Genomic DNA, 12,928 nt, shown 5'->3' on the forward strand with positions numbered 1-12,928 from the left:
GGCACAGGAGTGCTGAGGAAGAACCAGTTCTTCAACAGAGTCGTGTTTCTTTAAAAGATAATGAACTGCATTTGTAGATGCAAATTAATGTGTTCAGTATAATATTGTTCGAACAATAATGAGTCATGTCTAATAATAACTAGTAAGCTATCCCTACTGCAACAATATAACTTTCACTCTCACAAGATCCATCAGGGAAAAAAAGGTTTGGAAATCAGGCTGCCCATCTATATATGTCATTTTATCTATTCCTCAAGAACTGCTGAGGGCAGGAAACGCACATTTTGACACAGGCACATCAATGCTTATATAAAGTGAACAGCAACTGAAAACGTATTTTTCCCTTTAACAGTTCACCTTGCATGAAGAGGAGCTTTGACTTTGTGGGGGAAGTTCATGCCCTTTACTTTAGATTATTTATGGTTTCTTACTTCACTGGTTGATAATCAACATAAGGCATATTTCTCACGTTTGGAGCTCACGCTCCTCAATTCAGTACCTGGGAAGATAGCATCAGACAAGAACACTTTCCCCGTCCCCTTCCTGGCTGCAGTATATGACTTGATTTTAATTTAGCCATTTCAGTCTTTTTAACCAATTAAGACTGATTCTTCATTCCAGAAACTGCCCACTTCCTGTTGCATGCATTGAATAATTCCAAAAGAATTATAAGGATAAATTATGGTTGCCATGAACTTCTCTTGCCATGTCAGAGGACTGAGAAATAAGGCGTGACGAAGGATAGCATCTGATTAGCTTGAACACGCTGGAAAAATGATTGGTGTAAGTTTCACCGCAGATTTAGAAAGCAGTGTGCTTAGGCATCCAGTGAGATTTACATACCTGAGGAACGGAAGTTCAAACTGCAGAGTGTGAGGTCAATCAAGAAGAACTAGTTAAGATACTCAATTGGCAGCTATTTTCCTCATGCTTTTTTTATACTTATGATTTAATCCCAGTTGAGCTGAACTGCTATTAGTAGGTACTGATGGAATCAAAAGCTTAGGTTACATTCACACATTAGCCTGTTAAACATGGTTCGACTTCTTTAAGGTAAGTATGTTTGCTTCTTTAAAAAGGACAAGGTCTTTTTCCTCCCATTTAAAATGATAGTACAATAATCATTGCTAATTTATGTCAGCCTCAATTCTAATACTTTTCACTAGTCTGTGCTAAGTTGCTACATGGATACTCTGTTCGTAGAGGGTTCTAGTCTCTAAAAGAGTATTCACAAATAAAGATAGATGCTGTGCAAGCATTTGTGTCTTATCGCCTATTTCAGCAAAAAATAATTGATTTCCAAGTCCACTATTTTCAAGTTCCTTTGTTTTTCCCTTTTGTCCTGTCCTCTCCTCTCTCCTATTTCTTTTTTTTTCATGGTTGTAGGTATCTCAGCAAGGACAGAGGCTTCATGGGAGCCTTGTCTGTTCCTTGTTCTAAGTCCCCACTCTTCCCCTGTCTTTTCTCCTGTTTCCAGAGAATCAGAATCTCACGCAAAATTGCCAAGTATTATTGCCAGTGTTGACACTGCCCAGTATAATTATAATCTTTGCATTTTGCCTCAAAGTGATCAACTGGCAAGATCGGGAATATAGAAACTCAAGAAAATTATGGATATAAGTAATTAGGCAGTCTAAAAATATTCATACATTAGAGGACTACAACTTATGGTTTCTGATTGTAGCACAGGTGATTTTATTACATCTACAGCCATTTTAGCCATTGCAAACATAACCACAAAGTTCTTATTCTTCATATTTCTTCAAAACATGATACTCTAAGTGAACAGGGTTTAAAAAAATCCCATATGTAGATGACAAAATAAAATGAGAAGAATGAATATATATGAACATGTTGACAGATAATAATGTCCAAAAATACTCCTTATAAAAAATGTTGTGGTCAATGGCAAAGGATCTGAGTTCAGGTGACCACTAACATTTGAAAGTGTTTTAATCATGAGCATCTCTTGTCCTTGGTTTTCTCATCTGTAAAATGATGAAAGTGGATGAGATAAGACGTAAAGAACTTCATCACACAAAAATCTCTGACTTCCTTATTCTTGCTTAACAGTGTAAAAACATATAGCATTATAATAGAAACACTGTAAATTCATGACACTGTACTTTTGAAGTTCTGAAGCAGAGTGAGAGAAGAATGTCTGGTACAGAAGGAAAACATCATGTTTCTCTTCAGATGCTTCTCCAACTTGACTAGCAGCACACATGTGTCATAGCTCCATTGTGGTCATTTCATTTGTGGTTTCTGTGGCATCAAATACTCAACCTTCTTTCATCAGACTTAGCAAACTCACCTAGGTTACTAAAGGCAAGACATTTAAGGCTCAGTGTCATCCCATATGACATCTTAGTACATTTCACTTTACTCTGGGAAAAATGCTGATTAATCAACTGAAAACTGCATTTGTGTGGCTCATAAATTGCTAACTGTTAGCACCTGAAATTATACAGATGTGGAACAGGGCAAAACAGATTGAAAAAGTATATGCCCAATAAATGAAAGTGAACACAGCACATTTAATTTACATCTGTCCATTCCTTAAATCTATTAGCTGTCAGCTGTGGTGGGTGGTAGAAAGATATCACCAATATATGTAATGACAGAACATGATTTTAATATCATACAGCAGTTAAAAACACTTAAAAAAAAGGATGACTATGACCCAGTCCTCAAAAGTATGAGTGCTAACTGCACATTGTTTAATTGATTTTACTTTTTAAAAATTAATTTCTTTACTTTTTATTATTAGTCATGTATTGCAGCATTAAAATTTACATAAAGGTGAGGATAGCACATGATCTTTATATGTCATCTTATTAAAATGAAGCTATTTTTAATACTTTCAAAAGGCCTATCAGAAAACACAATTTATATCCTCAAAGTATATTTTGTCAGTTTCAAGTACAATTTTTGCATTCATATTCTTTTATGAATTTTAATGGAGACACTTAAATTGTAATTATTCCTCTCAGCTCAAATGCAGGTAACAAATGGAATTCAATCAGTGTTTGCGCATAATGACCATCATTAAGAGAGAAATAATAATGACATTCTCTCTGCATTAAACTTGCAGACTCTTTACACAATGATCTGAATCCCATTATTGATCTCCATGGAGATATGCAATTGTCACCTATTCTGCATAATATCTGAATGTTAAATACATTTGTTTGGAACAAATATTTTAATGAATACAGTCAGTTCCACTTAATTAACTATCTGATAACTGAATATTTTTACTTAATAATTCAACTTGGAACATCAAAATTGTTCTAATTTTTATTCAAATGCACTTGAGATTAGTCATAGATATTCATGTGAATGTTCATAAAATGTATGTGGAGTTTAAAATTCCCCTTGGTTTTCTTTAAAGTACATCCATTAGAGGGACAGTAGAAAGGCATTTTTCATGTTTCAAATAATTTTTCCCCTCAGTGTTGTTTAAAATATCCTCCTAGAAGCTTACTTGTAAAATGTGTTTTCTGACCAGAATCCTTCTGCCATCTAACTTCCTTTTACCATAGAATTGTTCATAAGAATGCCACTATTCATATTTACTTACATACATACATTTTAAATGTGGGCATTTAGTTTGGGGAACAAAATATGAATTAAATATTGAATTCACTTGTGACGAAAACTCCAGGAAAGTCATCATTGGTGACTGTTTAGCCCATTGTACTTTAAAAGAATCCAAAATAATATTTGTAATGATAATAATAATAAACATTATGAAAAATGATGATTAATTATTTTGGCTTTGGATGAAGTGTTACAGACCAGCATCAACCCTCTGTCTTTAGATGATGTGCTATGATTTAGTACCATAAATATTTGCTGAGCAGCCACTGCGAGTCCACCATCACACCTGAGAGTGATGAAACCATGAGTAAGACACCAGATCTGGCTGTGGGAAACTCACCCTCTGGTGAGAAGAAATTCACTCATAGGATAAGTTTTGACATAGGTGGTAAAGGCCAGTGGTTTGGAAGAAGTGCAGTAGGAGCATGGAGGTAGAACTGAGTGGTCCCATGGACCAAGAAAGAGCAGGATATCATTAGAGAGGTGGCAAAACTTAGAGAGAAGAGAAACTTCTGTGTCTTTCAGTATGAAGAGATTCTTTCCAGGTTTAAAATATCAGTAGAAAGGTTTTGAAATAAAAGAAGTTGTATGAATAAAAGCTTGGAGGCATAATGGTATATGGCTTCCCTGGTGGCTCAGATGATAAAGAATCCGCCTGCAACGCAGGAGACTCACGTTCAATCCCCCTGGAAAAGGGAATGACTACCCACCCCAGTATTCTTGCCTGGAGGATTCCATGAACAGAGAAGCTTGGTGGGCTACAGTCCATGGGATTGCAAAGAGTCAGACATGACTGAGCAACTAACACATACGCACACATAAGGGTATGTGGATCTTTATGAGTACCATGAGTGTCACCTAGATTTTGGGGTACACAGTGAGCAGTGTAGGGAGTGAGAGTAAACAGGTTACTGTGACAACTACAACTTACAAACATTTTCTAGGTTCCAGGGGCTTGACATGTATCCCAAATTCTTGGTAAAATCCTGCACTATATCATTTATACAAATAGGGAAGTTACACTAAAGACGTTAACGTGACTTGGCCCCTATCACCTAGCAGATAGGAGGGGGGCTGGAATTTTAGACTAGGTCTATTGATGTCTAAAGCCTGAACTCCAAGTGGGGTTAAAATGAGGTTGGGAGGGCCTTGAATTGCATGATAAGGGAACTGAAGAAGTATTGAACACTTTTCAACTAGAGGAGGAGGTAATCAGATCACTAATTTAGGAAAGGAGTTTGGGTCATGATGTAGAGGGTCAAATTAGAACCAAGGAGATTTGAGGTAAACATATGAATTATGAGGCTCTTTTACTAACCCATGTGTGATTAGCTCAACCAGCAGAAAAACAATGGAAACAGAGGAGAGTTTCAGCCAACTTCCTGCAATAAAATCTACAGAACTTGTTTTCACCCTGGGTAACTGCAAATATAAAAGTCATGAAAGAAGAAAAGAAGAATTTTATTTTCCTCTTCTATATCCCTGAAGATAGAGTAAGGTTTATACTAAATTGTTTAGTTTCCACAGATTGAAATTATATTGATTTAAAAACACTTCAGTTTTTTTTTTTTTTTTTCTTTCTAGGAGGTCCTAGGAATATTCAGCCAGGATATAGTTTTTCTTCATGATAGCTTCCATTTTAATGCCCTTTTAAGTTTTCTTTTAATATTTAAAAATTTTCTATTGCTCCTCTATACCTGGGCATCTAATGTGAAAAGAAGTGAGCTGTTCAGTTCACACTTAAATACCAGTGACTCAGTGGGTAAATCTTTCCAACACTACTGGGAGGGTGAAAGAAGATTGCTTCATGGAAGGCAATACTCAAAGCAAGAATTCAAAAATATCATCCACTTAATCTCTTGAGTGTTAAGAATATTCCAGGTTCTTGGGGTATAAAGATAATTATGGCACATTCCAAGTGGTTTGCAAGATGGGGTAGACATGAATCTTTGGGAGCCAGAGTGTGGACTGTGGTCAGCAGAAGAAAGCTACCCCTCCCACATTGCTATCCATACCCATATCTCTGTGAACTGTGACTGTTATGTCACATAGTAAATGGAACTCTGTGGATGAAACTAAGGTTATGGACCTTCAAATAGGGAAATTATGCTAGAATATCTGGATAAGCCTAGTAAACAATATGAACTGTAGCCCACCAGGCACCTCTGTCCATGGAATTCTCCAGGCAAGAATACTGGAATGGCTACTCAGCCATTCCCTTCTCCAGGGGATCTTCCCAACCCAAGGATTAAACCTCAGTCTTCCGCATTGCAGGCAGATTCTTTACCATCTGAGCCAATAGGGAAGCCCAGTATATACCATAGGCCCTTAAAACTGAAAGAAGTCATCAATAACAGTGCAGCAGAGGAAGAGACAGGAGAAATTTGAAGCTTGAGTAGAACTCAAGTCACAGAGCTGGCTTTGCATCTGGAAAAAGAAGGAGCCAAGCCATGGAATGTGTGATCTCTAGAAGCCGGGAACTGGCCTTAGCTGAGAGCTGAGGAAACCAGGATATCAATCTCACAATTGCGAAGAACTGATTTCTACCAACTACATGAATGAGCCAGAAAACAGATTCTTCCCAACATAATCTGACCCGCAGAACTATAAGAGGAGAAACTTTCTAAGTTTTCAGTAGCTGAGCTTGTGGTAATTTTCACTGCAGGAATAGAAAACCAATACAAATGGGAATAAAACTAATGTTTACTTTAAAAAGATGTAGAGAGTATTAAATATAAGAATGCATTACTGTATCTGATATGTAACAACAACAAAAAAGAAACACTAAAAGCAATTAGCTACTTTTGTCAATATAAGACTAATTCTAAGTTTAGCTCTTGGCCCACAGAGGATATTTCCATTTTACTAGAAGTACCCTGTGTCATGCCAGCCCTCCTCTGTGTCCATGGCCTACTGCCATCAGTTTCAGAAAGATGACTCTTAATGTACCATAACCTTAGCATAATTTAAAGGCAAACTTTCAACTCCTCATGTTATTTTGGGGACCTGCCTCTTCCATGACTGATATGGAATACAGTGAAGTCTAATTCTTTACAGAAAAGATACAAGCTTTGCTCTTTATCATACTTTCTCACAGTGCAGTTCAGTTCAGTTGCTCGGTCCTGTCCAACTCTTTGTGACCCCATGGACTGCAGCATGCCAGGCCTCCTTGTCCATCACCAACTACCAGAGTTTACTCAGAATCATGTCCATTGAGTCAGTGATGCCATCCAACAATTTCATTCTCTGTCGACCGCTTTGCTTCTCACCTTCAAACTTTCCCAGCATCAGGGTCTTTTCCAATGAGTCAGTTCTTCACATCAGTTGGCCAAAGGATTGGAGTTTCAGCTTCAGCATCAGTCCTTCCAATGTATATTCAGGACTGATTTCCTTTAGGATGGACTGGTTGGATCTCCCTGCAGTCCAAGGGACTCTCAAAGAGTCTTCTCCAACACCACAGTTCAAAAGCGTCAATTCTTTGGCGCTCAGCTTTGTTTATAGTCCAACTTTCACATTCATAAGTGACTACTGGAAAAACCTTAGCTTTCGTTAGATGGAACTTTGTTGGCAAAGTAATGTTTCTACTTTTTATTATGTTGTCTGGGTTGGTCATAACTTTTCTTCCAAGGAGTAAGCGTCTTTTAATTTCATGGCTGCAGTCACCACCTGCAGTGATTTTGGAGTTCCCCCCCCCCCCCCAAATAAAGTCTGTCACTGCTTCCATTGTTTCCCTGTCTATTTGCCATAATTTGATGGGACCAGATGTCATGATCTTAGTTTTCTGAATGTTGAGTTTTAAGCCAAGTTTTTCACTCTCCTCTTTCACTTTCATCAAGAGGCTCTTTAGTTCTTCTTCACTTTCTGCCATAAGAGTGTTGTCATCTGCATATCTGAGGTTATTGATATTTCTCCTGGCAATCTTGATTCCAGTTTGTGCTTCTTCCAGCCTGGTGTTTGTCATGATGTACTCTGCATATAAATTAAAAAAGCAGGGTAACAATGTACAGTCTTAATGTACTCCTTTCCCAATTTGTAACCAGTCTGTAGTTCCATGTCCAGTTCTAACTGTTGCTTCTTGACCTGCATACAGGTTTCTCAGGAGTCAGGCAAGGTGATCTGGTTTTCCCATCTCTTTAAGAAATTTCCACAGTTTATTTCAGTCCACACAGTCAAAGGCTTTGGCGTAGTCAATAAAGCACAAGTAGATATTTTTCTGGAACTCTTTTGCTTTTTTGATGATCCAACGGATGTTGGCAATTTGGTCTCTGATTCTTCTGCCTTTTCTAAATCCAGCTTGAACATCTGGAAGTTCACGTTTCATGTGCTGTTGAAGCCTGACTTGGAGAATTTTGAGCATTACTTTACTATCTTGTGAGATGAGTGGAATTGTGAGGTAGTTTGAGCATTCTTTGGCATTGCCTTTCTTAGGGATTGGAATGAAAACTGACCTTTTCCAGTCCTGTGGCCACTGCTGAGTTTTCCAAATTACTGGCATATTGAGTGCAGCATGTTCACAACATCATCCTTTAGGATTTGAAATAGTTCAGCTGGAATTCTAAAACCTCCACTAGCTTTGTTCACAGTGATGCTTTCTAAGGCCCACTTGACTTCACATTCCAGGATGTCTGTCTCTAGGTCAATGATCATACCATAGTGATTATCTGGGTCATGAAGATCTTTTTCTGTATGTTTTTTTGTGTATTCTTGCCAATTCTTAATATCTTCTGCTTCTGTTAGGTCCAAACCATTTCTGTCCTTTATTGAGCTCATCTTTGCATGAAATGTTCCCTTGGTATCTCTAATTTTCTTGAAGAGATCTCATCTTTCTCATTCTATTGTTTTCTTCTATTTCTTTGCATTGATCACCGAGGAAGGCTTATCTCTCCTTGCTGTTCTTTGGAACTCTGCATTCAAATGGGTATATCTTTCCTTTTCTTCTTTGCCTTTTGCTTCTCTTCTTTTCACAGCTTTTTGTAAAGCCTTCTCAGACAGCCATTTTGCCTTTTGCATTTCTTTTTCTTGGGGATGGTCTTGATCCCTGCCTCCTGTACAATGTTACGAACCTCCATCCATAGTTCTTCAGGCACTCTTTCAGATCTAATCCTTTTAATCTATTTATCACTTCCACTCTATGATCGTAAGGGATTTGATTTAGATCATACATGAATGGTCCAGTGTTTTTCCTTACTTTCTTCAATTTAAGTCTGAATTTGGCAATAAGGAGTTCATGATCTGAGCCACAGTCAGCTTCTGTTCTTGTTTTTGCTGACTGTATAGAGCTTCTCCCTCTTTGGTTGCAAAGAATATAATCAATCTGATTTCAACATTGACCATCTGGTGATGTCCATGTGTAGAGTCTTGTATTGTGTTTTTGGAAGAGTGTGTTTGCTATGACCAGTGCATTCTCTTTGCAAAACCCTGTTAGCCTTTGCCTTGCTTCATTCTGTACTCCAAGGCCAAATTTGCCTGTTACTCCAGGTATTTCTGGACTTCCTACTTTGCATACCTTCCCCCAGTGAAATGCAATAAGTCTCAGAGACAGCTCAAAATAACTTATATTACTGAAGAGGACATTTACTTTTTGATCAAAGATCATCTGCATTCACATTAATAACTATGTCTTGCTTTCTCCCAAGGAACAATGGAATTAACATTTGCTTTAGACTTCAACAGATTCAGGTTAAACACCAAGAAGCAATGCGATTTCTTATTTATGTTGGTGCCCAGGTTCCATTGTCCCTTGCTGAGGCAATCACACTCCTTTTTTTGTTTTGAGGGGGTCGCCTGTAGTAGATGTTACCTACTGTAACACCTGTAGTAGATGGTACCTAGTCCATGTCTGCTTGTATTTTACCAACTCAGTGCAGAATGGCCCAGCTCCTAAGTGCCAACATTTACATCTCTGCCTGACAGACTTCCTCTGGTTTCCAGAGTTTCTTCTCTCTTTGCAACTGGTAGGACAAGGTGCTGGGGAATTAACTTATTCAGGAATGTGTCTTAGTCAATGACTGATAGAAGTTGGGGTATAAATTTCCCTTCTCTCTCAGATGGAGGTAACCAGGGTTTCCCAGTAGGATTAGGCCTCAGTTACCAGTTGTGGCAACTTGCTCAATTAGTGACCACATACTGGCAGCCTAATCTTCCTGTCTAACTTCATGACTTCCCCACCAGTGTTTCTCTTTGCTCTTTTCTCTTTTTTTCTGTTTTCTCTTTTTTTTTATTTTTTAAATTATGAAAGTGTGATAACATATTTCAAGAGGCTTGGAAAATACAGAACAAACATACACATAGTTCCACTATATATTACAATTATTTAAGTAAATAAATAAAGATTTTTAGTTGGAATTTTAATATCAAACTCTCAAAAAATCAATAGAATGAATATACAGAAAAGTAGAAGGATATAGTAGATCTGAAAAGCACCATGAATCAATTCAATATAATTAAGATTTATACAATTTTCACACAACAAATTCTATTCAAGTTCCCATAGACCATAAACTAGGAGACCCTGGAACATATCCAGGGACATAAAGCAAGGTACAAAAATTTCATGGTCCAGAGGTATTGAAATCATAGAGTCTGCTCTTTTATCACTCCATCAGTGTTTGTGAGATTGCCTTCCAAATAATCTACTTGCGCTTGAATCTTTGTCTCAAGATTGGCCTCTAGAAGAAAATCAGTGAGGATATTTTTTCCTATTCCCAGTGGATATGCTTTGGTTGAAGATGACTGACCTTATTACTTCCAAGGATGGAGCATGTGATGCACACCTAAACCTGAATGCATCCAATCCTCCATCTCTGCCTTGCCCCTGCCCATAACTGGTTTAGAGATAAGAACATGACATCAGAGGCGGGCGGAGGTGGACTCTTATTAAGGATAAACGGGGGAACCTTCAGGAACATGAGCGTTTGGCCTTATGGGACCACATACTTCTGGTTTTAGAAAAGAACTTCCAACTAGAGGAGCAGATTTCTGACTTATATAAGAGCCTAGAACAAAAAGAAATCAAAATCCAGCAGCTAGCAGAAACGGTAAAGAAATTCAAAAAGGAGTTCAAACAATTTGCGCAGTTGTTTGGCAAAAATGGAAGCTTCCTGTCAAATATGCAGGTTCTTGCCAGTCACATTGACAAGTCCGCTTGACTAGAAGTTCAAGTGCATCAGTGATTACAAATGGCTAACCAGCAACAAAGTAAATTTGATCTGAGGCCTTTGGTGGAAGCAATTGATACAGTGAAACAGAAAATCACCCTGCTAGAAACCAATGACCAAAGACTAGTTGTTTTGGAAGGGGAGACTAACAAACATGATGCCCACATTAATATTCATAAAGCACAGCTGAATAAAAACGAAGAGCGATTTAAACTGCTGGAAAGTGCCTGCTATAACCGAAAGCTCATCTGGAAGGTGACAGACTACAAGCTGAAGAAGGAGGCGCTGGATGGACACACAGTATCCATCTTCAGCCAGCCCTTCTACACCAGCCGATGTGGCTACCGCCTCTGCGCTAGAGCCCACCTGAACGGGGACGGGTCTGGGAAGGGGGCGCACCTGTCCTTGTACTTTGTGGTGATGCGAGGGGAGTTTGACTCACTGTTGCAGTGGCCGTTCAGGCAGAGGGTGACCCTGATGCTTTTGGACCAGAGTGGCAAAAAGAACCACATTATGGAGACCTTCAAGGCCGATCCCAACAGCAGCAGCTTTAAGAGACCCGATGGGGAGATGAACATCGCCACTGGCTGTCCTCGCTTTGTGGCTCATTCCACTTTGGAGAATGCCAAGAACACCTACATTAAAGATGACACCCTCTTCTTGAAAATGGCTGTGGACTTAAGTGACCTAGAGGATCTCTAATCATTGCTTCCGGGGGATAAAAGGACTCCTTGAATCCAGAACCTTTGGTTAATGTAGTGACTGGATCTGGGCTCAGTACACGTTTGTACTTGGCTTTTTGTCCTTAACGTGTGAAGTCATTTTAAGGTTTCTCGAGTGCTGTCTTCTTTTTACATTTTATTGTCCCAGTTTGAAACTTAAAATACTCAAGACTATCTTCTCATTATTCATATTTTTGTATCTCTTGAAAGACGTTAATTTTCTTAACGTAAGGACTGCAGCATACCTCTTTAACTGGTGCTTAGTGTGGGGTCTCAGGGTCTCAGCCTTCTATAATATTAAATGTCTTTGAGGACACAGATGTATTAATAGAACTTCCAGTCAAAAGTGCTTTGGTATTTTTATATTTGGCCTGTGGATTCTAGAACTGACCTTAAGCCTACAAAAGCTGTCTTTTAGGGTAGGCTATTTCAGTTAAGTAGATAAGTTGTTATTGTTATTTAGTCATTATGTCATGTCCGACTTTTTGCGACCCCATGGACTACAGCCCACTGGGCTCCTCTGTTTGTGGAGTTCTCCGGGCAAGAATGCTGGAGTGGGTTGCCGTTTCCTCCTCCAGGGGATCGTCCCGGCCCAGGGATTAACCTGTGTCTCCTGCTTGGCAGGCAGATTTTTTAACCTGTGCCACCAGGGAAGCCCAAGTAGATGGGTAGTGTACTTCGAAGTCAATATACCCAGTTTGGATCAAACTTTTTTGGGTTACATACTGTATTATGGAAGCTACTACACTTTTAATATTTTCATGAAATTTACCAGTAGTCAGCAAGAATAGTTTTGCAAGGCTGCATAAGAACTTGTGAATAGAGTTAGTATTTTCATTCTTCCTGCTGAAGTAAAGCAGAAAACACTGCATAGTATATATATATATATATAATGATTTACAGCCATCCAGCTAAAGTTCGTATCTTATTAGGTCCAACCACGTGAAAAAAACTATTTATAAACAAAATGATCAAATATTAGCAATTTCATAAGATTCAACTTAAAATATACATACATGTTTAAACATAACTTAGAAGTATTTTGGTAGTTATAGTAAATTAATATGAGGATGGGCAGAATTTAGTATATGATGGAGAAAGTGTCATATGGATAAGAGGAATTAAAACCTAGGGAGAACACCATTACAATTTCCTCTGGGTATGAGAACTCCCATCTGAAATTGATGGCTAAGAAGAGTGTCTGTTTTTCTTTTGAGTAGAATTTTGAGTTCATAAATTGGTATGAAAATTGACATTTATGTAAACTTATGATGTTTTTTGTCAAAGTCCTGAGTACTTTGTGAAGAACAGAAAGATCATGTTCCTCTGTATCTATCTGTATGGGTCTGAAAGTGTAAATACAAGTCTATACAAAGTCAAAAAAAAAAAAAAAAAAAAGAACATGACATCATCAGCGTCAGTGACTATAGACATTATTAACTTGCA

The 12,928-nt window shown here is 38.2% G+C and overlaps 1 pseudogene; it reads left to right on the top strand.

The window, feature by feature from the left end:
* The window catches only part of LOC136164232 (TNF receptor-associated factor 5 pseudogene), a 24,254-nt pseudogene extending 12,442 nt beyond the window's left edge, over nt 1–11,812 (top strand).
* Nucleotides 11,813–12,928: the final 1,116 nt, after the last annotated feature.

Source organism: Muntiacus reevesi, chromosome 3 (assembly GCF_963930625.1).
Source record: "Muntiacus reevesi chromosome 3, mMunRee1.1, whole genome shotgun sequence".
NCBI classification, from domain to species: domain Eukaryota; kingdom Metazoa; phylum Chordata; class Mammalia; order Artiodactyla; family Cervidae; genus Muntiacus; species Muntiacus reevesi.